The sequence below is a fragment of the Musca domestica genome, unplaced genomic scaffold, assembly GCF_030504385.1.
Source record: "Musca domestica strain aabys unplaced genomic scaffold, Musca_domestica.polishedcontigs.V.1.1 17, whole genome shotgun sequence".
Taxonomy (NCBI): domain Eukaryota; kingdom Metazoa; phylum Arthropoda; class Insecta; order Diptera; family Muscidae; genus Musca; species Musca domestica.
In genome coordinates, this window is record NW_026712230.1 from 4579775 (window position 1) to 4603640 (window position 23866).

The 23866-nt window shown below is 34.0% G+C and overlaps 1 protein-coding gene across 3 annotated transcripts in view; it reads left to right on the top strand.

The window, feature by feature from the left end:
• LOC101898254 (uncharacterized) overlaps positions 1–23866 on the top strand; it is a 474481-nt gene that overhangs the window by 403161 nt on the left and 47454 nt on the right. For all 3 annotated transcript variants that reach the window (XM_059120397.1, XM_020036001.2, XM_020035999.2), the window contains one exon: positions 8446–8680. The gene's annotated coding sequence lies outside the window, so the exon portion shown is untranslated. The remainder of the gene's footprint in view (positions 1–8445; positions 8681–23866) is intronic.

Here is a 23866-nt window from a genome sequence, read left to right on the forward strand (position 1 = left end):
CTATTTAGTTGAAAATTTCGAGTCGCAATATTTCAAAATTTTAGGGCTTTTAAGAAAATAAACAAGTCCTAAACAAGTTCTGCTGGACCGAACTTTTAATACTCTCCATCATAGGGAAGAAATTTGCAAATTTCAAAAAAAAAAATCCGGCGAAAAATACTGCTCAAATCATAAAATACCTAATATAGAAGTGACCGTTATGTTGGGGCCTATGCGAAAGTGGACCTGCATAGGGAATTTTTGTCATAAGCCATTACAATATTCAAATGCGAAACTTGAAAGAATTTAGGTGAAAAATGTTGCTAAAATGAACAAAATTCGGAATATTGGGTGGTACTGTTATATGGGGGCCACACGAAGACCTTGGACCTGCATATGCAATTTTCTGCAAATTTTCGAATTTTGAAGCAATGTTGCTAAAATCATCAAAATCTGGTGTATAAGTTGATACTGTTATATTGGTGGCTAAACCAAGACCTGGACCTGGATATGCTATTTTCTGTCACAGGCTATTGAACCTATTAGGAACTTCAAATACGATTTTTTATATATTTCCGATGAAAAGTGTGATACAAATCATCAAAAACCAAATATCTGGAGGTACAGTTATATGTGGGCTATAAGAAAACCCGGACCTGCATATGCAATTTTCATTCATAGGCCGTAGTACCCATTAGGAACTTCAAATACCAAACTTGAAACAAACCCGGTAAATAATGCCGCTAAAATCAACAAAATATCGAATTTAGAGAGGCACTGTTATATGAGGTCTATACGAAGACTTGGCTTATAGGCTTCCAATACGAAATTGCACACAAATCCGTTTAATAATGTCACTAAAATCATCAAAATACCGAATACGGGGAGTTACCGTTATATGGGACCTATACAAAGATCATCAAAATATCGAATATCTCGAGGTACAGATATGTGGAGCTATACCAAAATTTAGACCTATATTGACAGTTCTATGCAAGGATATTTCCTACATAGTGGAAACACATGCTGGCAATTTACAGCAAATTCGGTTCAAAATTACGACTAAAATACCCAATAAATCTTAAATCAGTCGGTACAGTTACATGGGGACTATTCCAAAATGTGGACCTATAAAGCCCCATTACCATACCAAATTTTACATGATTTTCGCCTTGACGGTTTTATCCTTTGTGGGGTATAAAATTTATATTTCGAGGTGTTACAAACGGAATGACAAACTTTATATACCCTTCATACTATGGTGGAGGGTATAAAAACAGTAGCCGACGTTTATTTAATTTTTTCCCAATGCTGTACTATTTTGTCCCATAACATATTTAATATGTAAACCACTGCAGATTCTATTTTGAAATGTTGTTAAAACTTAACTTTAAGTCAATTCTAAGCCTTTGTACAACTGGACAAATCAAAAAGTGTTGCAAAAGGCTCTAAAATGGAATTTGTGGTTACCTTAAACACTTCATAAGGGCATTCACCTGTCTCAGTTATTTCCATGACATCCATTGGGGCATTGTCTTATACCACAAGGTATTTGACTTCAATCCAAAAAAGTAATGAAATTTCATGAATTATTTTTACAAGCCATACATAATCCATCCCCATCAAACTCTTTGCCACACCTAACGTCAAATACTACTTGAAATGCACAGAGAAAAAAACCTCCTAATTCTTTATAACTTAAACAAATAAAAGTTAAAAATAGCTTGGAATAAATCTCTCAGCAATTATAAATCACAATAAGAATTTGTCAAAAACCCCAGAATACTTGAAGAGCTCAAAGAATCTTTGAGGAATTTGTGGTCTCTACAAAATCCGCTAATAAACAAGAAATCAGGAAAGAACATTAATAATTTATGTTTAATAACAAATCAAAAGTAATTTCAAAGTTAGGAAGTAAAACGACAAAAAAAAAATAAATAAAATTAAAACAATAAATGTTGGTTTTATTGCAAAATCATATCGACTACGAGAAACCGATGGATGGATGGTTGGTTGACTGTAGCCAAGATCATTGTGGGTTAAATGAAACATGACCAGTTAATAGATTCCACATCTGGCTGTGTGTTAATAATCGCTTAAACATTTAGCAAACAAAAATAGAATCAAGTACTGTTGTTGATTATGGCAAGACAGTCTTAGGTTCGGGTATTGCTTAATCGGCTATAAACAGGTTTGTGAATAAGTAAGAATTGTTTTATTTATTTCTACAATTTATGGCAAGAATTAGAAAATATTTCATTTGAATGTTTAGCAATTTAATTGAGATTGTAAGAGTTCTTGATTATAAATTTTATTAAAAATTCTAAAGATAATTCCGTAATCTATCCCACTAAAAAATAGGCATTTTTCTGTATGACAACACGAAAGTAAATGCGAATGAAATACAATATTCCAAATTTGTTTTTCATATACAGTTTTTATAGCCTCCGTCATACTATTAAGTTTTGCATTCCATTTGTGTCTTCTCGAAAAGAAGACTTTAGACCCCACAAAGTATATATTTTTGATCAGAATACGATTCTAAGTCTATTTAGCAATGTCTATGGAAATTACTCTGGATATAATTTCAAATAAATTCATTTTAGGTTTTGGTATTGAAAATAGTCAAAATAGGTCCAGTTTTGTTAAAGCCCCCAGGCAGGCAGATTTAAGGCGTTCTGAGTGTTTTAGTCACACTTTTGTACAGAATTTGCGGTAAATTGGCAGTTTGTCTTCCTAGTAGGTAGGAAAGATCCTTGCCGAAAACTGTACATATAGCTCCAAATTTGGTTTTAGATCCCACACACTTTTCACCGGAATTGGTTCATTTCTAGTTTATAATAAAGAGAGCAAATTGCCTTTACAGCGCCCAATAAGAGGAGCCGTTACTCTTATTATTCGGTATTTTGAAACTAGAATTTGGTGATTCCAATACGTACAATATTTTGTGATAAAAAACTATCCATATAGGCCCACCTTTTCGTATAGTACTCATATAATTGTACCTCCCGATTTTTGGAATTTGCTGATTTGTGTCACACATTTTGCCGAAATGGTTTCAAAATTTGGAGTTTGTAATCGGTACCTTTTCCCACGACAGAAACTTGCCTATCTAGATCCACATCTTCGTATACCCCCCTCCTTCTTAATTTCTTCAACGAAATTATTTCAAAATTGGTATTTCAAATTCAAGTTCAAATGGTGGAACTTGGAGGGACGCACCTTGTTCATAACTACATTTAAAATTTAAAAAAATGGAAATGTTATGTTCTGTTACATTCGTCATTAAACCCTCATTTTAGAAAGTAGGAAGATAGTAAATTTTGCAAAAATTTCTAGGAAGATACAAAATTTTATGAGAATTACAAAATAGAAAAATAGGCTACGAAAGATTTGCATTATACAATATACGGTACGTTTACACGGTGTCAATAGTATATTATAGCCTTATATTTGAATCTTATTTTAAGGTTATGAAGTAACTGGCGATTTAAGATTTCAGGTTTGTATTGTTCTAAATATCAGATCCGAGAAAAAATGTCGATTAATAATCGAGTTACTAAATGCAGGAAATAAGTAGCTATATTCTGGCCATGGGTTAGTAGGCCGATTTATATTGAGTACTTTTACAGGAATGTTAAACAGTTTCCTCTTTACCATTGTTTTCGTAGTTGCACCAGTATTTATTTTATGGGGGCTTAAGATGCATTTTGAATGGTATTCCATCTTTCCATTGTTTTCGTAGTTGCACCTGCAGTTTTTTATGGGGATTTAGATGCATTTTCAAAGGTTTTTCATAATCCAGTGACATGAAATAGTGAATAATTTTAATTGTTTTAGATTCAGACAAATTGTTAGAGTTAAACTGAGGGCATCTTCTCCGGTCGGTGTTTTTGAAGAAAAAAATTGAAGATATTCCTATTAACGACTTATCATATTAAGGATTACGAGGAAATATATATCATACAAGACAACCCGTCATTGCAAATTCCTCTATTCATTCGTTTACAAACCCAAATAATTTTTTATTAATTTTTAAGAATTAAAGGTTTATAGACGGAATTTTATAGAAACAATCTTAAAAATCTACGATTTAAGGACAGAAGATTCTTGAACAAATGTCCACGATCCACGATTTTCGGAAAAGTATATAAAAACAATCTTTTACTTTCGAAATGAAAGTTCATAAAATTGTTGTTATAAAAACCACACGATTTTTTGATGAAAAGTTTTTTTTTCAATTATTCTTTGAATCTCTGATTTATGGCCGGGATGTTGAAAAAAATGTTAAAAATCCACAATTTAAGAACAGAAGGGTTGAAAATAAATGTATTTTAGGAATGGACGTTATTTTTTTTTAATCCATGATTTCGAAGTAGTGGTCCTTAATCAGTACAAATGAAAGGAAGTTTTTCAAAAAATTTTTAAAAAATTTCTTAATGAAATAATTTTCGATAAAGAAGCTCTTGAAAATATTTTTTTTTGTCAATAAAGACCATGAAAACATGTTTCCCAAAATTGTCTAGGAAAGTCTCAGGGCATTGTTTTTATCACCAAATTGCAGAAAAGATTACTTTCGCTCAGGAGATGTTTGAAAAATATAATTAAAAAATCCAAGATTATTTGTCCATTAAATATTATAATAAAAACAACTTAAAATCTTAGCATCTAATCAAAATTTTACAAAATAGAGTGATATGCAAGATACCAGAAATGTTGGTATTATATAATCAATTTTCAATAGAGCAAAAATATTTGAATTAGCACAGTTCCACATTATTTCTTCAAAAATATAAAAACTTTTGGTGGGACATGTAAGGAGGAGTGTATCGATATTTTCTATTTCCGATCATTGATGGGGGAAATAACACAAGGAGCACATATTATATTCCATCTTCAAACAATATCCAGTGTTAATAGGAATATAGGTATTACGAAATTTAAAAAGGAATGTTGACCCTAGTAGGTACGAGGTACGAGGGGGAGCGGCTTAAAACTTTTCATTTCTAAAATTCACATTAATGGAATAAAAATGTAGATATGCGCCATATTAGTATCATATTGGACACTACCTTAGCTTATATGGGGCACGTAATTCTTTAAATCGATTTTTGTGGTGAGTTATTAGATGGTGTGGACCTTTGGCGAACTCAAAAATATTTCGATCAAATTCGACTTTAAATATTATGGAATTTTTATAAAACATATATCCTCTGAAGCTGAAGAGATTTCCCAATTGGAAAAAGTATTGTTTCCTGTAGATAAAGTCTTCTCAGACTCCCAGAGAGCTTTTTTTCATTTTTAGAAGAATTCTGTCTCCGCAGTCAGGTGGGAATTTTTTTCTATGGAAATATTTTTATAGGCACTTTTATACACCCATCCTTACGGCTATCGCAGGAATATATGATTTAATAAACATCATGTTTCTTTGGGCGAAATCCATTTTATGACATTTAGAGTATGTCTAGTCATCTGACCAGGCAGCTATAGCGAAAGGAGCATCCAATTTAGTTCAGATATGTGGGCTTCGTAATAAATTAAGTAAACTTAGTTCAACAATATCGGTCAAAAGCATCCAATTTAGTTCAGATATGTGGGCTTCGTAATAAATTAAGTAAACTTAGTTCAACAATATCGGTCAAATTTTTTTTTCACTCCTCACAAAATTAAAAAATTTTAACAAAAGAAGTAAAACCCATTAAGTACGAGCGGTCTGACCTGTTGGTACCCTCCGCCATATCATAAAAAACGTTGTTTTAAATAAATGTATCTGGATTCACTTTTAACTGAAAGTACATCTGCTGGAGAATCCATTAAAAGTTTACCAATTACAAGAAAGTGGGTGGAACTTTTATATGTGGGCTACACCAATTATTGGACCTGAATCGAACATTTTAGGCAAAGAGGGAATAGACCTACCGAGAACCCAAATTATCAAGTTTCATCTAATTTGGTTGAAAATTGAGGTAGAAACCTTAAGTGCTACCGTTATATGGGAGCTATACCTAAAAGTGGCACACGTGGACCGTGATTTCAACAGACAGACGGTCGGAGATCGCTACATAAAAATATGATCTTTCTCTATTTTACATATAATTTAATATTGACTAAAATATTGAGATGGACAAGATTTAAAGAAACTCAGAAAGCTGTCTTTATTCACAATTATTCCTTTTATGGGCCAGAGTTTCTGCTGCAAAAACTCTGGCCCATAAAAGGAATAATTGTGAATAAAGACAGCTTTCTGAGTTTCTTTAAATCTTGTCCATCTCAATATTTTAGTCAATATTAAATTAGGTGGAAATTAAATGTTTAATCTCCAAATAAATTTCGGGTTTTCATTTCAATAAACTAAACTAATTCGTTCCATTTTATGTAATATTTTCCTACCACTTACTTTAATCTATTTTGCTTCGTATACCAAGCACTCACTGTATAAATAATTTATGAATTATATAACTTATCTATTCATTGATGTTATTTAAATATTCTCGCGTTGGAAATATTCTCCCGTCTTTAAGAAATTACAACAACATAAAAAACATAATTAAAAAATTTCACAAATTCCAAACGAATTTCGTAACATATATGGTATTGACAATGAAAATATTGCTAATAAATAAAATAATATAAAACCAGTAAGGAAAGCTCAAAAGTCGGCCGGGGCCGACTATATGATACCCTACACCACTATGCATATTTAGTAGAGCTCTCGTAAAAAGGTTTATACAGGGCATTTCAGAGCTCTATGAGATATTTGGTACAAAATCAAAATCTATCTAATTCTATCGTGCATTTTACGAACTATAGCTATCTCTGAAACGGGTTTCTCCAAATTTTACGTATTAGCTCCTAGACTGGTGATTTGGGCTGATATTGACCATTTAGTGCACATTTAACCCGAAATCGGATGAAGATATATATGAGAGCTATATCCAAATCTGAACCGATTTCGATAAAATTTAAAACAGCTATTCCTGTGCTCCATCTAATACCTGGTACCAAATATCACGGTTGTGGAGTGAATATTACGAATGTATCTATATCTGAACCGATTTTCACTAAATTTGATATACTTGCTTCTAGGCTGAATTTGGTCCGATGTACTAAAATTCAGTCCATTTGAACTTATATCGGCCATTTGGTGCACAATTAACCCGAAATCGGATGAAGATATATATGGGAGCTATATCCAAATCTGAACCGATTTCGATAAAATTACAAACAGCTATTTCTGGGCTGTATCTTATATCTGGTACCAAATATCATTCTTGTGGAGTGCATATTACGAATGTGAGAGGCTTAAACACCAAATCGGATGAAAGATATATATGGGAGCTATATCCAAATCTGAACCGATTTTCTCCAAATTTGATATACTTGCTTCTAGGCCGAACTCGGTTGGGTGTGCCAAAATTCAGGTAATTTGGACTGATAGTGAATATTTGGTGCACATTTAACCCGAAATCGGATGAAGATATATATGGGAGCTATATCTAAATTTGATCCGATTCTCACCAATTTCAATAGGGTTTGTCCTTGGACCAAAAAAATATTGTTTGGAAAATTTCATCTCAATCGGATAATAAATGCGACCTGCATTTTGTTCACAAGAATACATGGACAGACAGACGGACGGACGGATAGACGGACTGACATGCATAAATCGACTCAGAAAGTGATTCTATGAAGGTTCTCAAAAGTAACTATGGGTCTATCTCGTTTCCTTCTCCATGTTACAAACAAATGCACAAAGACATAATACCCTTACCACTATGTGGTGTAGGGTATAAAAACGAAAGACTTAAGACACAAACGGCGTAGAGCGATAAAGCCCTAACCCAATTCCCGCATCGAGACAGATTTAAATGATAAAAGAATTATCCCATCTTAAAGAGAATTAATGTGGCCCCATAGCCAATGCCAATGTCCCCAGTGCATAAGTTAAGCCAAACAAAAGACTTAAGAAACGAACACCAAAGAATCCAACCATCGACGAACAAAGCAAACAAACATCAACAATGGCAATAGAAAAGAACAAGCATATCTACATGCTAATCACCATCACCACCACCACTGAGAATCAATACGCAAAGAGAATACCAAATTATGTCAATTAAAAGAGTCGAGCGAATTCCCAGCAATTTTTTTTTTTTTTGCGAGAAAGTGATGTTTAATTCAGATAAAAACGCCATAAATTTTAGAATTTCAATAGCAAATAAATCAATTTCATTTATTTAAATGTTTATTTCAAGTGAGGATGTGATTTCGTTTTTAATTCCTCAACAATATGCCATTTTAATTGAACAACAACACCGACAACAATAGCAATAAAATATTGTTTTGAGTGAAAACAACGAATTTCATCCATGAGTTCTTTGTGTTATTTGTATTGAGTGTGTGTGTGTGTGTGTTTTTTTAATTTCTTTTCTTATCTTTTCGTTTTTTTCCATTTTATTATTACAGAATATTATGAAATATTTAATGTACCGTTATTTAAACAAATCACAATAAGAAACCCCAACAACACCACATCAAAGTGTTAATTTGAAAATTTCTACACAAAAGAAAAAGAACGCGTGTGTGTGAGTGAGAGTGTGCAATATCAAGAAGCCAGAAGACCAGCCACACACAGCCACGAATTTTTGTCGCCAGCTGAAATTAAAAAAAATGAAAGCGAAATTTCGTTGTCATCTCATTTGTAAGTATTACAATACACTTCTTTTTTTTTCTTGCCTCTTCTGTTTTTTTTTTTTTTTGTTTTTTTTTTGCGTTTCTTGAAATTTTAACTGAATCACACTGGAATTTTTTGTTTTGTTGTAACAATAACCAGTCAAATGAAGATAAAAATTAAGTAATAACACATAAACAAGCAAACAAAAAAAAAACACAACCAAGTGAAATTTCCACTTTAAAATCACTTTTTTGGCAATTTCAACTTGTGAAAAGACTTTCGATTTTTATTGACAATTTTTTGTTTGTTTTTCTTTTTTTTTTTGCGAGCGTCTAGAGCAATTTGAAAACAAAAAGTGAAGGCTATTAAAGAGTAAATATTTGTGGGCTTATGTTCATTTAAGTTATTAATAATTTCATTTACCGCGTTAAGATATGTTAAGTGTATCAAATTAGAAAACCCTGTTTGTGTGTCCACTGTCCACTATCCACTCTTTCCCTAATAAATATTTATAAGAGTTGTCTTTAATTGATTTGAATTAATATTATGCAAAATTTTTGCAAATTGGGTTTATTGATATCTGAAAACTGTTTTCTTAATTCTGTTGTTTGTTTTTTGAACTAGTTTAGCTATTCATTAAGAGATTTATCTAAAAAACTTTCTATTTTTTTGCAAATTTTTTATTTTGCAAAATTGTCGAGAAATATATGTGGCCTACGCAGAATGAATGGTTTTTATATAAATTTAAAAATAAATTATAAGAGGAATTTAAACGTTCTCTGTATTGGTGCAGTAGTATCAGATATGATCCTTTTCACCAATGTTATTGCCAAAAATGGCCCCTTCATATTTATATATGATTTGTTTTTTTTTTTTTTCATATAAAATTTAAGAATAAGTTATGATCTCTTCGATCCAAAGCCTCAATTTGTTTGCTTATTAAGATGATATTACTTAACATTGTGGTTACCAACTGTATCGACTAAAACTTCGGCCGAAACCAGGATGTAATGAGTTCTAATCTGGAATGGCGGTATTATGTCAGTTGTAAAAAACTTCAAAATTCCCAACTTTTTGAAATGACCTTGAACAATTTTTTTCAATATATGTCCACTTTCATTGGGGGTGTACCACAACGTGGGTGGGAAGGTATAAAATTTCAGAATTCCTTTCGTGTTCCAGCAAATTATATATCATCAGTCTTTTGGGGTTGTCAAACGAGGTGTCGTAAAGACACAAACAGCTATATCAATCACTATTAACCTAAACTTCCGGCTTTTATTTGACATAAAAATGTGATTATAAATTCATTATTTAAAAACGGTAAATCTTCCTTTTATGAGTCATCACTTAACATCAAGAAAAATTTTATATTTTCTTTATATGAGTCATAGATCGGAATTCTGGGTATTTACGCAACTTTTTATGATTTGAAATAGGTAAAACCAGTAAAGAAAGTCCTAAAGTTGGGCGGGGCCGACTTTATGATACCCTACACCACTTTGCTAATTTAGGAAAGCTCCACATAACAATTAAAAGTTTTTATGAGAGAATTCAATCATACACGCCATGATTATAATTATAATTTAAAGTTCAAAGGACTAAAGAAGCATTTGTATCTTTTAAATCCGGACTAATATTGCCCATTTGGTGCACAATTAATTTGAAATATATATCCAAATCTGAACCGATCTCGATAATATTTGGCAAAAACATTTCTGAGCTCTATTTGATATATTTCCCTGAATATCGTTGTTATTGAGTGCATATTACGGCTGTGGGTAACAAATGCAACAAATCGGATGAAAAATATATATGGGAGGTATAGCTATATCTGAACCGATCTTCACCAAATTTGGCATACTACCTTCTAGACTCAATTCGGTCGTAAATGCCAAATTTCATCCAATTGGGGCAAATATTAGACGTTTGGTGCACAATACAAAGTAAATCGGGCGAACTTATATATGGGAGCTATATCCAAATCTGAATCGATGTCGATAAAATTTATCAAATGTATTTCTGAGCTGTATTTGATAAATTTCCCCAAATATTGTTGTTACAGAGTGCATATTACGGCTGCGGAGGACAAAAATAACAAATCGGATTAACAATATATATAGAAGCTATATCTATATCTAAACCGATTTCGATCAGATTTGGCATACTTATTTTGAGGTCCAATCTGACCGTACGTGCAAAATTCCATACTATTCGGACTGATATTACACGTTTGGTGCACAATAAACGGTAAATCGGACAAAGATATATATGGGAGCTATATCTAAATTTTGACCGATTATCTCAAATTTCAATAGGGTTCGTCTTTGGGTCAAACAAATGATTTGTGCAAAATTTCATCTGGATAGGGCAATAAATGCGAACTGTACTTTGTTTACAAAAATACATGGACAGACTGACGGACGGACGGACATGCATAAATCGACTCAGAATGTGAAACAATGCAGATCATCAAAAGGAACTATGGGTCTATCTCGTTTCCTTTTGTCTGTTACAAACAAATTCACAAAGACAATACCCTGACCACCTTGTGGTGTAGGGTATAAATAGTTCATTTGCTTTATATGAGTCACAGATCTGAAATCGTGGTATTTGCGCAACTTTCTACGATTTGAAATAGGTAAAAAATATAATATAACATTTTCTCTTAAACAGGTTCCAACATGGAACCAATTAGGATATTTTCTCCAACAAAAAATTATATCCAACTGTTTTGCCCAAAATTAAAGAGCTTGACCTGCAAAATATGTGGTGCCGTATGCATGCGTAACAATGGACTTATTGAGAGGCGAGTTCGGTGAACATTTTATTTCACGTTCCTCGAACCGGTAATTAGCCGCCTAGATGGTGCAATGAAACGCCTTTAGACTATTTTTTGTGGGGCTATGTTAAGGCTCATGTCAATACAGACGAGCCTGCTTTAATAGACGCAATGAAAGACAACATTGCAGCAATTGTTCATAAAATTGCGGTCGAATTGTTAAATAAGTTGACAAAATCGGTCCACTCCATCAAGTACTTCTCCCACAAAGGCTCAAAAATTTTAATGATAATAACTTTTATAAAAAGTGAAAAAATCCAATTGTCGTTAAATTTCGCATATCGCAATAATTCTACAACAAAAGCTTTGGTGTGAAGACGGAATTTTTTGGACCAGTCCTTCTAGTAACTCCACCACAACGGGTCTAAATTTTGAGTAATTATATCTCTCATAAAATGCGAAATAAGTTGACGATTCATTTTAAACTTTACACATTGCAATAATTCTACTAACACAAGGTCTGATGTGAGGATGGTAGACATCGGTCCACTCCTTCTGACACCTTCCTCACAATAGGTCAAAATTTTTAATAACCATTAAACGGCATAAACGGGAAATGAGCAACTGATCCCATTCAAACATATGCGAAATAGAAAATATTAGCTCACTACTTTGGTACCATCCAATAAAGGGTAAACATTGCGAACAATCAAGTCTCAAACATAAGCTTTTAAAAATTTTTTTGGTCACCAAAAATAAATGAAATGCTCTTGTTAAAATAATGGGTTGGTTACCATCCCATGTAATGAGTATTTTTGCTGGGATGGAGGATATTAGGCTTTAATTACTGGTACTACTAGAAAATATCACATGCAGCTACCAAGTTTTTCTGTGATCAGTGGTAAAAATATATAAAATTATGTTTTAAAATGAACTTAACTTTGCCCCTTCCCCATTCACTTTACTCTTACAGGATTAAATTTTTGAGAAACTATGCAAAGCAAATCAGGCGTCTAATTTTCGATCCAAATTTGGCTCCTCTTATACTTCTGTGAAACTTAGTTTTACATGAACTTGATCAGACTCCTCTTTCTATAAATTCCCCGCAGATTAAAGAAAATAAAATCTTAACACTATTGCTCAATCGGTCAACACATTCTGCATGTCATGGGAGGTGATACAGGTTGCGAACTCAAAACTAAAATCATCAGTATACCGAATACCGAGGCTATGCGAAAACGTGGGTCTGTATCAATAATCTCCTTTTTGAGAAGATGGTTCCTATTGCGAACTCCAATCACAATCATTTAGCAGAACAATGTTATTAAGGTTATCCAAATGCCAAATGTCGGGGTGTAATGTCATATGGAGACTACGCCAAAACTTGGACCTATATGAACTAAAGTGATTTTTACAGACGGACAGGCAGACCGGCGGATTTTATACTAATCATGAACATATATACTTTGTGGAATCTTAAATTTATAATTCGAGGTGTTACAAACGGAATGACATACATGATCTCATGGGTACAAAAAGGGATTTATATTCGGAGTTGGTTTTTTTCTCCGAATCCCACCTAAAATTGGCAAGTCTGATTCCAAACATTTGGCCAAGTTGTCAAATAAGTTGAAAAGGATGTTTCTTTTTAATTAAGAAAGTCATTGGAGAACTTATATTGAAATTCACCACGACTTCATTTATGTGAATGTGGAATTTGTCCACAATTACTATTTTAAACGTACTCCAATAAACTATATGGAAAGCACAAAAATTGGAACTGGCTATCTGATACCGTACAGTCTGATACTCTTATAGTCGAACTTCTCGTAATATATGCTTATTCGGATTACAGCTCTAGAGAGTTATATCCTAATCCTAATCCATTTCCGCTAAATTTGATGGAGATATTCCTTTGGTGTGGAAGACCTCTCGCACCAAATATAATTGCTGTGGGGTGCGTAACTTTCAGAAAGACTTAATGTAAAATCGGAAGAAGCAAATGTATAGGGAAGCCACCGACGTACTCTTCACCAGGAACATCATCAACATTTGAAAATATATTCATATGCTCTTTATACAAGAAACTCTTTTGCTCCCAAAAATTTCAACCCCTCCCCATAACGTCAAATTTTTGATAGAAAATAATTTAACATATAGAACAAGAAAGGATCACCAGATTCAGGTGCAAATAGACAATATTGGCCAACTCCAACACCTCCCTCACAAAGGAACCAAATTTTGAATTATCTCATAGCATATAAAATGTGAAAAAAGGCTGGAAACGTCGCATATCCCAAGATTTGTAGCAACGCTTAATCTGGTATGAAGATGGGATGCGTCGGGCTACTCCTTCCGGTATCTCCCTTATAAATGGTCAACATTTTTAAGCTCATAAAGTGTGGAAAGGTCATCCGACTCCTTTCAAACTCGGCACGTCTCAATGTTCCCATCAACAAAAGATGAGTTGTCATGATATATTGAATCAGACAAATCATTCTGGTACCTCCCCCACAACAGTTCATAAATTTAAATACTTATATCTTGCGAAACAAGTCAGCCATTCTTTACAACTTGGTATATCTAAATATATTGCAACCAAGCCCACAAGACTAAAAAAAGTTACAGAAAACTTAATCCTACACAGATTTTTTTTGTATGAAAGTCACCAGAAGGAGTGGGCCATATTGTCTGTCTCCAAACTTGATCCAAGTTTCATAGAAATAAAACGATGTAAAAAAATTTGTCGAAAATGAGTACTCTATTCGGCTGAATCGTATTTCAGTCAAAGGGACCTAACCCGTTTATCGATAAAACACATTTTGAGTATCAAAAGATACCCTCTGTAGCTAGGATGAGGGTCTAAAAATATGTTCTGTTAGCCTACCTTCAAATTTTAACTCAAAACACATTTGCCTTTGTTTTCAAAGAACCCACATTTTCGCAGACAATGTTGAAACCTTGAATCAAAATTCTTAGTCGTTATATTATTATTTATTCTTACATACTCAATAATCGTTCTTATTATTTGTGCGTCAACAATGTCTATCAACCTCCAGATTTATTAAAACAAAATTAAAACCAACTCACCAATAAACACCCCCACAAAAAAAACTTCTACAAAGCCATGGGAATATTTTCTTATCTAATCGAACAAATCCGAAATCAAAGAAGACTTGAATTGGAAATAAATTTGATTTAATAAATCACAAAGACGATAACAATCGCAACGGTCGCACACCAACGTCTGATGATGATCGTTGTGTCGGCCTAGCGATTGACGGCGGCGAATTGGGATTATAAATTCAAGATTAATAAAATATTGTAAAACGTCATAAGGTCGTTCATTGGTCTGAATACACACACACACAGCTAAACCAAACAAAAAAATGTAAATTTTGTCCAATAATTGCGAAAACCAGAAACAACAAAAACAAGAACAACAAAATGTCTATCTCAACAAAGCCCAAACATTAGTAAATGCCAGCAAACGTTTTGTTGATAACAATGAATGATGAATTTTGATGAATAAAACACAACAACAACACCACATCATAACAAAATACGAAATTATATAGAGAATAATCAAAATAAAAATAACACGATTTGCCAAAATCACAAAAAATACAAAACACCAAATGCCGACCAAAAAGGCAACACCAACAACCGCAAACAAAGAAAAGGCCGTTAAAATGTTGACTACGATAATTTCCGTTGAAAATAAAAATTACTATTTGTCGTTGTTTTGTTTGTTGCCTTTTTTTCTTTCGAAAATTTCATAATAAAATCATCCCGCCACCAGACCAGACCGGGCCAGACCTGACCATATTCAGACACAAAGGAGTTGTCATGTTTCGTAGAGAACCCCTAGAACATCAAGAATACATTTGTTGTCATCATCACCGGACAATTCAAAAACTGAGGAATTCGTTGGCAAAAGACTGAATGTCCAACATCTGAGCTGAAAATAGCCGGTAAACTTGAATGCCAAATGACTCCCCAAAAATAACTATTGTTGGTTGCTTCTTCGCTTTCTTGTCGTAGCTCCCCCCGAACAAAACACTCAAGCAAGACCAAAGAACACATCACAACAAAAATAAGAACAACAATCAAATATAGCCGGGAAGAAATTAATTAAAATGCAAAAACCGCAACATCAACAATGACAGCAGTTATTAATACCACCACCAGCTGGAAGACATGGCATAAAAGAAAGACAGAACAAAGACAGAGAGATGACCATAAAATAGCCAACATATGAAAGCTCATCAAAAGAATAATATTTGCAAAAAAAAAAAACAGTGTTTCGTTACATTAGGTTATGTCTACGCTCCAGTGATGCGAAAACCTTTGTGGACATTTTAGACTTCGATGAAATAAGTCCAAAACTACCCTAGAACAGAATTTGGGGGGCTACAGAAAAACTTTTGCAAAAATAGAATTTTTTTTTGGTTTAGTATTTTATAAAATTTTCAAACAATTCCGTTGGAAAACTGTGTCTACAATCATCAAAATATTGAATATCGGGAGGGGGCCTCCAAAGGTGGCTATACGAAAACGTGGACCAATATAGACCTCTTCCTGCGCGAGGGTTGGTATGCATTAGAAGCAACCAACTTCAAACAATTCCGTTGGCATACGTATTACAAACATCAGAGTTCCGAATATCGGGAAGTCCCTTTCCAAGCATAGGCGTCTTACGCTGATCAAAAATATATGTACTTTGTTGAGTCCTAAATGATACTGTGCGACAAAATTCAGTTTTTTCAATTACTACAGGAAAAATCCAGCAGATTATGAAAGCAGAGCTAAAAATAGAAGACACGTGTATCGGCGTTTTAAAAGTTTTCATCCCAAAATAACCAAAATAGAATGCGCATATTCCCTCCTCTTCCACACTTTTGGAAATTTTCGGATTAAGATTCTATAGAATCCGTCGATTTGAGATATACAGGGTGAGATAAAAAAAGTGTAACAAAGTCAAACGCCATAATTATTACATTTTTTAATCCTATTGAATGAAAGCAACAAATGTCGGAAATACCATCAACTTTTAGAAAAAGTTTAGATTTGTTCGAATTGGTCACCTTTGGCACAACTTACGGCCAATGAAACCGTCACATGCTGCCCGAATGTTGCTCTGCGGTATTTTGGCCCATTCCCGACGAAACGCTTACTTGAGGCGATTGACGCTTTGGTATCTTTTAGTGGCAAACTTGCTTTCCAAAATACTTTAGATATAATAGTCTTACGGATTGGTATCCGGAGATTTTGGTGGCCAATGTTTTCTCATCGGAAAAAAACAAATTCGGCAGTTCACCACTTTCGGCCAAGCGAAGCAACTCTTTAGCTCTTTTGAGTCTACTTTCTTTCTGTTGCGGAGTAAATTCTTGCACTTTTTGGAATGTCAATGGCTTTACCCCGAGCTCATTTTCCATATATTTACCGAATAGCCAAATATAAAGGAATCACACTATCACGCTTGAATTCCATCACTAATAATTTTTTTTCTGGAAAATTCTCACCAAAATGCTTTTGTACGCTTGTAAACAATAAAATGAGCTGTCACTGGAATAATTTTAACAGCTGTCGGAGTGGCTTAGAAATGACAGCAGTTTGAAGTTGGTTGCATTTTTTTCATCTCACCCTGTATATGAAAGAGAAATTTCTATATAGGTCTACATTTTAGCACAGCACCCAGAAATATTCGGTATTTCAAAGATTTTCGTATTTCCGGAATTCACCGGAATTTGAAGTTCGTAATGGGTATTTGAAGTTCGTAATGGGTACTACAACCAATGACGGAAAATTGTCTATGCAGGTCCACGTCTTAGTGTAACCTCCGAACAACGGTACTTCCCTTTATTCGGTATTTTGATGATATTAGCGATATTATTCACCGGAATAGTTTCGAACTTAGTATTTGAAATTCGGAATCGGAATGTATGACAAAAAATTACTTATCCAGCACTACGTCTTCGTATAGCCCGCATATAAAGTATTTAATTTAAGCGGTATTTTTCGACGGATTTTTTTTTTTGAGATTTTTCATATTCCTTCCAAATGATGGAGGGTATAAAAAATTCGTCCTGCCTGAACTACTATTTTTACTTTAATATAATCCTTTTCGAAATCATATCATGCCTCGCCCGACTTTTGATCTTTCCTTACAGGTTTTTCTCGTCAACAGTGATACCTATATTATTATGATATATAATAGAAAAATAGATTTCTTTTCATCTGCGACTTATAATGATACTTTGTAAAGTGTGTTTTTAATATTTCCTGGCGTTTGGGTAAAATATAAACTTTTGATGTATTCTGGGGCCTACCCTAAAATTGTATGACAATATACTATATACTTAAAATGCAAGGAGTTCCAATGAATCATAATCTGCTGGATTATGAATATTGAACAGTCTTATTTATTGGTGTAATTTTTAAAAGATTATTAGACTCAGATTATTACTTCTCAGAGTGGTAGAGACTATGGGATTTAACTACCTCTCACAAATGTGGAATGTTATTGTCAACCTTTTAACCTATTAACATCTCTGGGATGCTAACCATCCCATCAGTTGAATTCCATGCTTTCTTTCAATAATTTTGTTTTTGGTAACAATGTAAAATATTTTATGCCTTAAAAAACAACCCATTCTTATCACAAAAATTTTTTGACCATTACCGTGTCACTGTTTAATTCTGTTTTTATTATTTGTTTAGAAAGATCTCACCTTAAAATTATTATTGTGGTTTCGATTACAAATCACTCACATAAAATTAACGTATTTCTCTTCATATGACATGCTTAACATTGTTTTTTATTTGCCTTTTCTCTTCCTTGCCTTTCTGTTCTTCTGCTTCTAACAATTAATCGTTTTACAAAGAACAAACAAACACAGAAAGAAAGATTTTTTGTAGTTTGCTTTGTTGTCACCCATAAAAGCTAGATACCCCTAACACAGGAAGTCAAAATATTCATGTCCGACTGCTGGGCACATCATAATTTCCATATGGCATTTTGTACATGCACAACACGCCATACCACACCGCACCACACACTCACATTTACGTTGACGACACACATGACCACAACCAAGCCTGGAATTGAGGTTAAATTCTAATAATTTGAATATTTGAAAAGTAACCGACGACGAAACAGAAGAAAGGTTTTTTCTATCAAGAAATTCCATTTCCATATGATTGCAGATGATGGGGGGATCACCATTGCCATCGCCATCCTCATCATCGTCGATATATGGTGTGTCTTTAATGTCTTCTCATTTAGAATTCATCGAGCATTCATCGTGAATTTTATCGGGCGTAACGAAACAGCAACAACAACAAACCGACAAGAACACTAACAACTATAATGTTTACTTATGAAGGTTTGCTGTGGTCTTTATATAGTCATTCATTTGGTATGGCTTTGATTTGATGAGTAAGGGGTTGCTTGGCTAGGGGAATTATTGAAATAAATGTAGTCAAATTTCGCGGTTATTTTCGAAACTGAAAGGTAAAATGAAAGAATCTTAACAGAACTAACAGATTTTTATATTTGAGAGAAACCTTAAGAATTCGATTTACCATTACAAAGTTGAAATATATCTGACCCATGGCCTTACGGGCCACCAATATTACTGTATAAATACTTTATTGTGATCAGATATTTAGATATTGTTAAAGGATTTCAAAGAAATATTTTTAATTTTTAATTAAATCAAAAAAAATGTGATAAATGCCATGCAATGCCACGGTATTCCAAAAATTTTAATACTAGTAATTGCTTGCAGGTTCTGGCATACATCAATCTCCGCGTATGTAAATTAAAAAGGAAGTCAATTTCGCTGCGGCAAAAATGTTGACATTAAAATTGACAGTATTTTAATTAATTCGACTTCTATTAAATTAATTCTAATTTATTAATTTTTAAAGGAATCAGTTCTACTTTCTATTTAAATGATCCGCTACCTGTCAATAACATTTTAATATGGATCAAAGTTTAAAAGTAGAACTATAACTCCGGCAAATTTTTCGTCTGTCAAAAATGTTTGGCATCAGTGGTACAGTGGCCAGTTCATAGGAAGCGGAGCTCAGATTTTCTCGTTAATACTTACGAGTGAACTTTGCTCGGAAGAGGCAGTAATTGGAAATTGCAATTTTTATACGAAGATTACTTTAGACTCTTTTATTTTATATGGGGGTGTTTGGGAATTAAGAAAAGCTCGAAACAGAGTAGAATTTTTCAACTTAAGAGTTTCGATTGCTGCTGTGCATTTACTTACAAATGCATCAACCGTGTGAAAAAAACCTAAAAGAGTTCTTGGTAAAAAGAAATCTGCTGGATATCAAGCGAATTTTACTCCCACTCGAAAACAAGAAAACCCTATTCAAGTGACATCGAAAAATAGAGTATTGTCGTCTTTTTTCGGGTTGCTCTCTCGATATCGAGCGAAAATTTGTATTTTCTTACCATATTAGCGATTTCCTTTCATTCGAAAACAATTGACAACACTGACTTATTGCAAGCCACTAAACACAAATATTTACGTACATACATACCTACACGGACAATGGAAAAAGCATAAACAGAAAAAAAAACAATATTTTTCAAGATTTTCTTTCTATTGTTTTCAATTTCATGCTTTTAACAGTTTGTGTGACACTTGCCTTTTCGGTTAGATTCGAATAAATGGGAGGAGGCGGTGGATGGTATCGACACATTTACACAAACACACATTGCCTGACTAGCTCGTTGGCAGTCGCTAAGAATTTGAATGAGAAGGTGTCTCTTCGTTTAAACGATAAGTATTTTCTTCTTATTCATTTCGATTGCGGACAGTTACTTAGAAAGAATTGCTAGTGCGGGGGCGGAGAGCGGAGCAGAGAGTGGAAGGGGTGAGTGCATGTGAATACAACAAAGTATTGCTTTTGATTTGGTTTTTGGGCCTCATGCCAAATCTGGCAACGAAAGTTATTGTCTTCTGCCATGACTTTGTCTATGGCCATGTCACAACTATTGCTGGCTGGTGGTATTGTGTGTTGCGCTTCATTGCAGCCAGCTATGTAGCCGGAGAGGGTATCTGGAATAGGGAAAACCCTTGGTAAATTGTTGCTATCCGTTACTGTCGCCCACAAAACAATGGGAATTTTTCTTCAAAGTTGTCGCGCTGTCGTTGCTGTTGCCATTGCCGTAGCTTTTGTTTTATGGTGTTGTTGATGTGTCTCCTCTTTTGGGTTGGGCTACTCCCAAAAGTTCAAATTTGATTCTTTGTTTAATATTTTGTTTTTGCCATCATTTCCTTTGTCTGGCTGAGTGTGTGTGTATTTGACTCGGTTTGTTATCATTCGATATGGAATTGTTAACTTATTGACCCCAAAAAAAAGTGGATACCAAAATTTAAGTAAGTGTGTCATATGACTTTAAATGAAACGACAATGAAATTTACATTTTCCACCACCACCACCACCAGCCATTCAATATCTAAGTCGAGAGAAAGAAAGTTATAAATGATCCCCGCGACAATAGTTTATCAGCTTCAAAGTCATCATTTTGAAGACCAAATTGTGTGTGTGGCGAAGTAAAAAAATTGGGACGGGTATCAGTTGGAGGGTAAATTAGGTTATTACGTTCAATTTCGAAGACCTAGAAACAAATAATCTGATAAATACAAAGATATCGGATCACAAAGGTTTATGAGGCAAATTTAAATTTCATGGCTTATATATAAGGTTAGACGGATCAATAAGGATTCCATTTTTAGATATTTAGAAAATAGTAAAACTTTACAAAAAAATGGTAAATATTCAAGATAGTATGAGTTCTGTGGAAAATGATTAATAACTGCGTCTGAATTAGACCATTGACCCTTTTTTATATACTCAGCCTTATTACTGAAATATCGGTTTGAGCGAGATCCATTTTAGAGCGATTGAAGTCATTCTAATTGTTTATGGCCTTTGTTTGCCCCCAGAAAGTCATGTAATTTTAAGAATTACTATACTTTTTTCAGATGTAATTCGATGATTAAAACTTTATTGCCAGAATTGACGAAAATAGTCGCGGAAGTTCTTTTAAAACCACGATTATAGTCCTGGTAATCCTTTAAACCACGCAATTATAGCTTTAAGTGTCCTGTAAAAAATCCGCAGTTGCAAATCTGTAAAAAATCCACGATTATATCTAAGGTGCCATTTCGATGATTCTTTGGGCCCATTCCAATCGACGAGGCTTGTCGGCAGGCAACATTCGTTGCGTCAATTGAATTTTGTACGGGAACAAATGCAAATCAATGAGAATAATCCGTTGTAAAGTGGACCGAGCCATGCCCAACTGCTGAGGGATGTTCTTGCAGACCTCTCAACACCGAATATGGACAACCCTGTATTCAAAAATATTTATCTGGCGGTGGTCCTTTCAAAGATCTTTTATGATGCTAGCCCTATAACAGGACCTTTAAAAATCTACGACCACAGTTGTGGTGGCAAAACATCCACGATTATAGCTCTGGTGGTAGTCCCTTACAACACCACGATCCGCGATTATAACTCTTGTGGCCCTTTTTAGAACCACAGGATAATAGTTTCGGCGGAGTTCCTTAAAAAATTAATGCTCCTGAAGTTCTAAAAATGTATTTTTCCTTTCAGAGGTTCACGACTTTTGCTCTGATGATTTAAAAGTCACGAATATAGCTCTGGATGTGGTACTTAAAACAACCTCTAAAGCAGACCAGATGGTGCTCCTTTTAAAGGTCCTTTAAAATCTACATTACGTAGATCTAGTAGCGGTTCTAAAAATATTAATGCTCTGGTGGTCTTTAACAATTACCCCTTTTAAACTCTGATGGTGGTCCTTTAAAAAGTCCACCATTATATCTCGTCTGTGATTATAACTCTAAATACACTAGCACTCTTCACTCAGGCATATCAAGAAAGACCTGAATGATCTATTGTTCAGGTATACTTACAAGGGTCTTTCAATTAGCAGCCCTGTTAGGCAGAGTTAAAGATTATCTTCATGTATTGCTGCCATCTATTCGATGTACCATAATAGTTCTGGTAAAACTCTGATTGGGACTTCCCATTTATAGATCTCTCTTTTCGGAACTTAATCGAAACAAGTTAAAAAGCAGTAAGTTCGGCTGGGCCGAACTTTTAATACCCTCCGCCATTTGCAACGAATTTGGAAATTTTTAAAAAATAAAACCCTTAAAAAATTTTGTTAAAATTTTAAAAATACCGAATATAGCCGTTATATTGGGGTCCATACGACATGGACATACATAGGCATTGTTTGTCATAAGCCATTACCATATTCAAATTCGAAACTTGAAATAAACGGTGAATAATGTAGCTAAAATCATCAATTCCTTATCCTTATATACGATATTATAAGGAGGTGCCGTTAAATTGGAGCTGTGCGAAGACCTGGACCAGCATAGACAATTTTCTGTCCCAGGCTGTAGCATCCATTACGAACTTCAAATACCACATCTCAAACAATTTTGGTGGGTATTGTACCTAAAATCGTCAAAATACCGAATATAGGGAGGTACTGATATATGGGGCCTATACGAAGACCTGGACCCGCACAGACAATTTTCTGTAACAGACTGTAGTTCCCATAACGAACTTCAAATACCAAATTTGAAACAATTCCCGTGAATAATGTTGCTAAAATCATCAAAATACCGAATATCGGGAGGTACCGTTATATGGGGGCTATACGAAGACGTGGACCTGCATAGACAATTTTCCATCTTAGGGTGTAGTATCCATTTTGAACTTCAAATACCAAATTTGAAACAATTCCCGTAAATAATGTCGCTAAAATCATCAAAATACCGAATAGAGGGAGGTACCGTTATATGGGGGCTGAAAACGTGGACCTACATGGCCCATTTACGAACTTAACCTGCCTACTGGAAAAATAAACATGTGTGCAAAATTTTAGCCATCTATCACAATTCATTCGAAAGATGCGTGATTACAACAGACAGACGGACAGACAGACAGACAGACAGACGGACAGACAGACAGACGGAGATCGCTAAATCGACTTAGAATTTTACGCTGATCAAGAATATATATACTTTGTTGGGTCTGACATGAGTATTTCGAGGAGTTACAAACGGAATGACAAAGTTAATATACCCTCCATAGTATGGTGGAGGGTATAAAAAGACACAGCAGAATGAGTCTCAACGTGTTGTTTACCAACTTTTAGTAAAATTTTCAATAATCTGACTTACATATAAAAAGATCATACGATGAAGTTTGAAGTGATCTGCAAAAAAAATATTTTTTTAGCAGGAAATAGTTTATGCACTTAACTTGGCTTATGAAAATAGTTGAAATAGAGTTTCGTTGTTGATTTATACCCCCATAATACCCCCATATACAGATATATCAAATTTGTCATTCCATTTGCA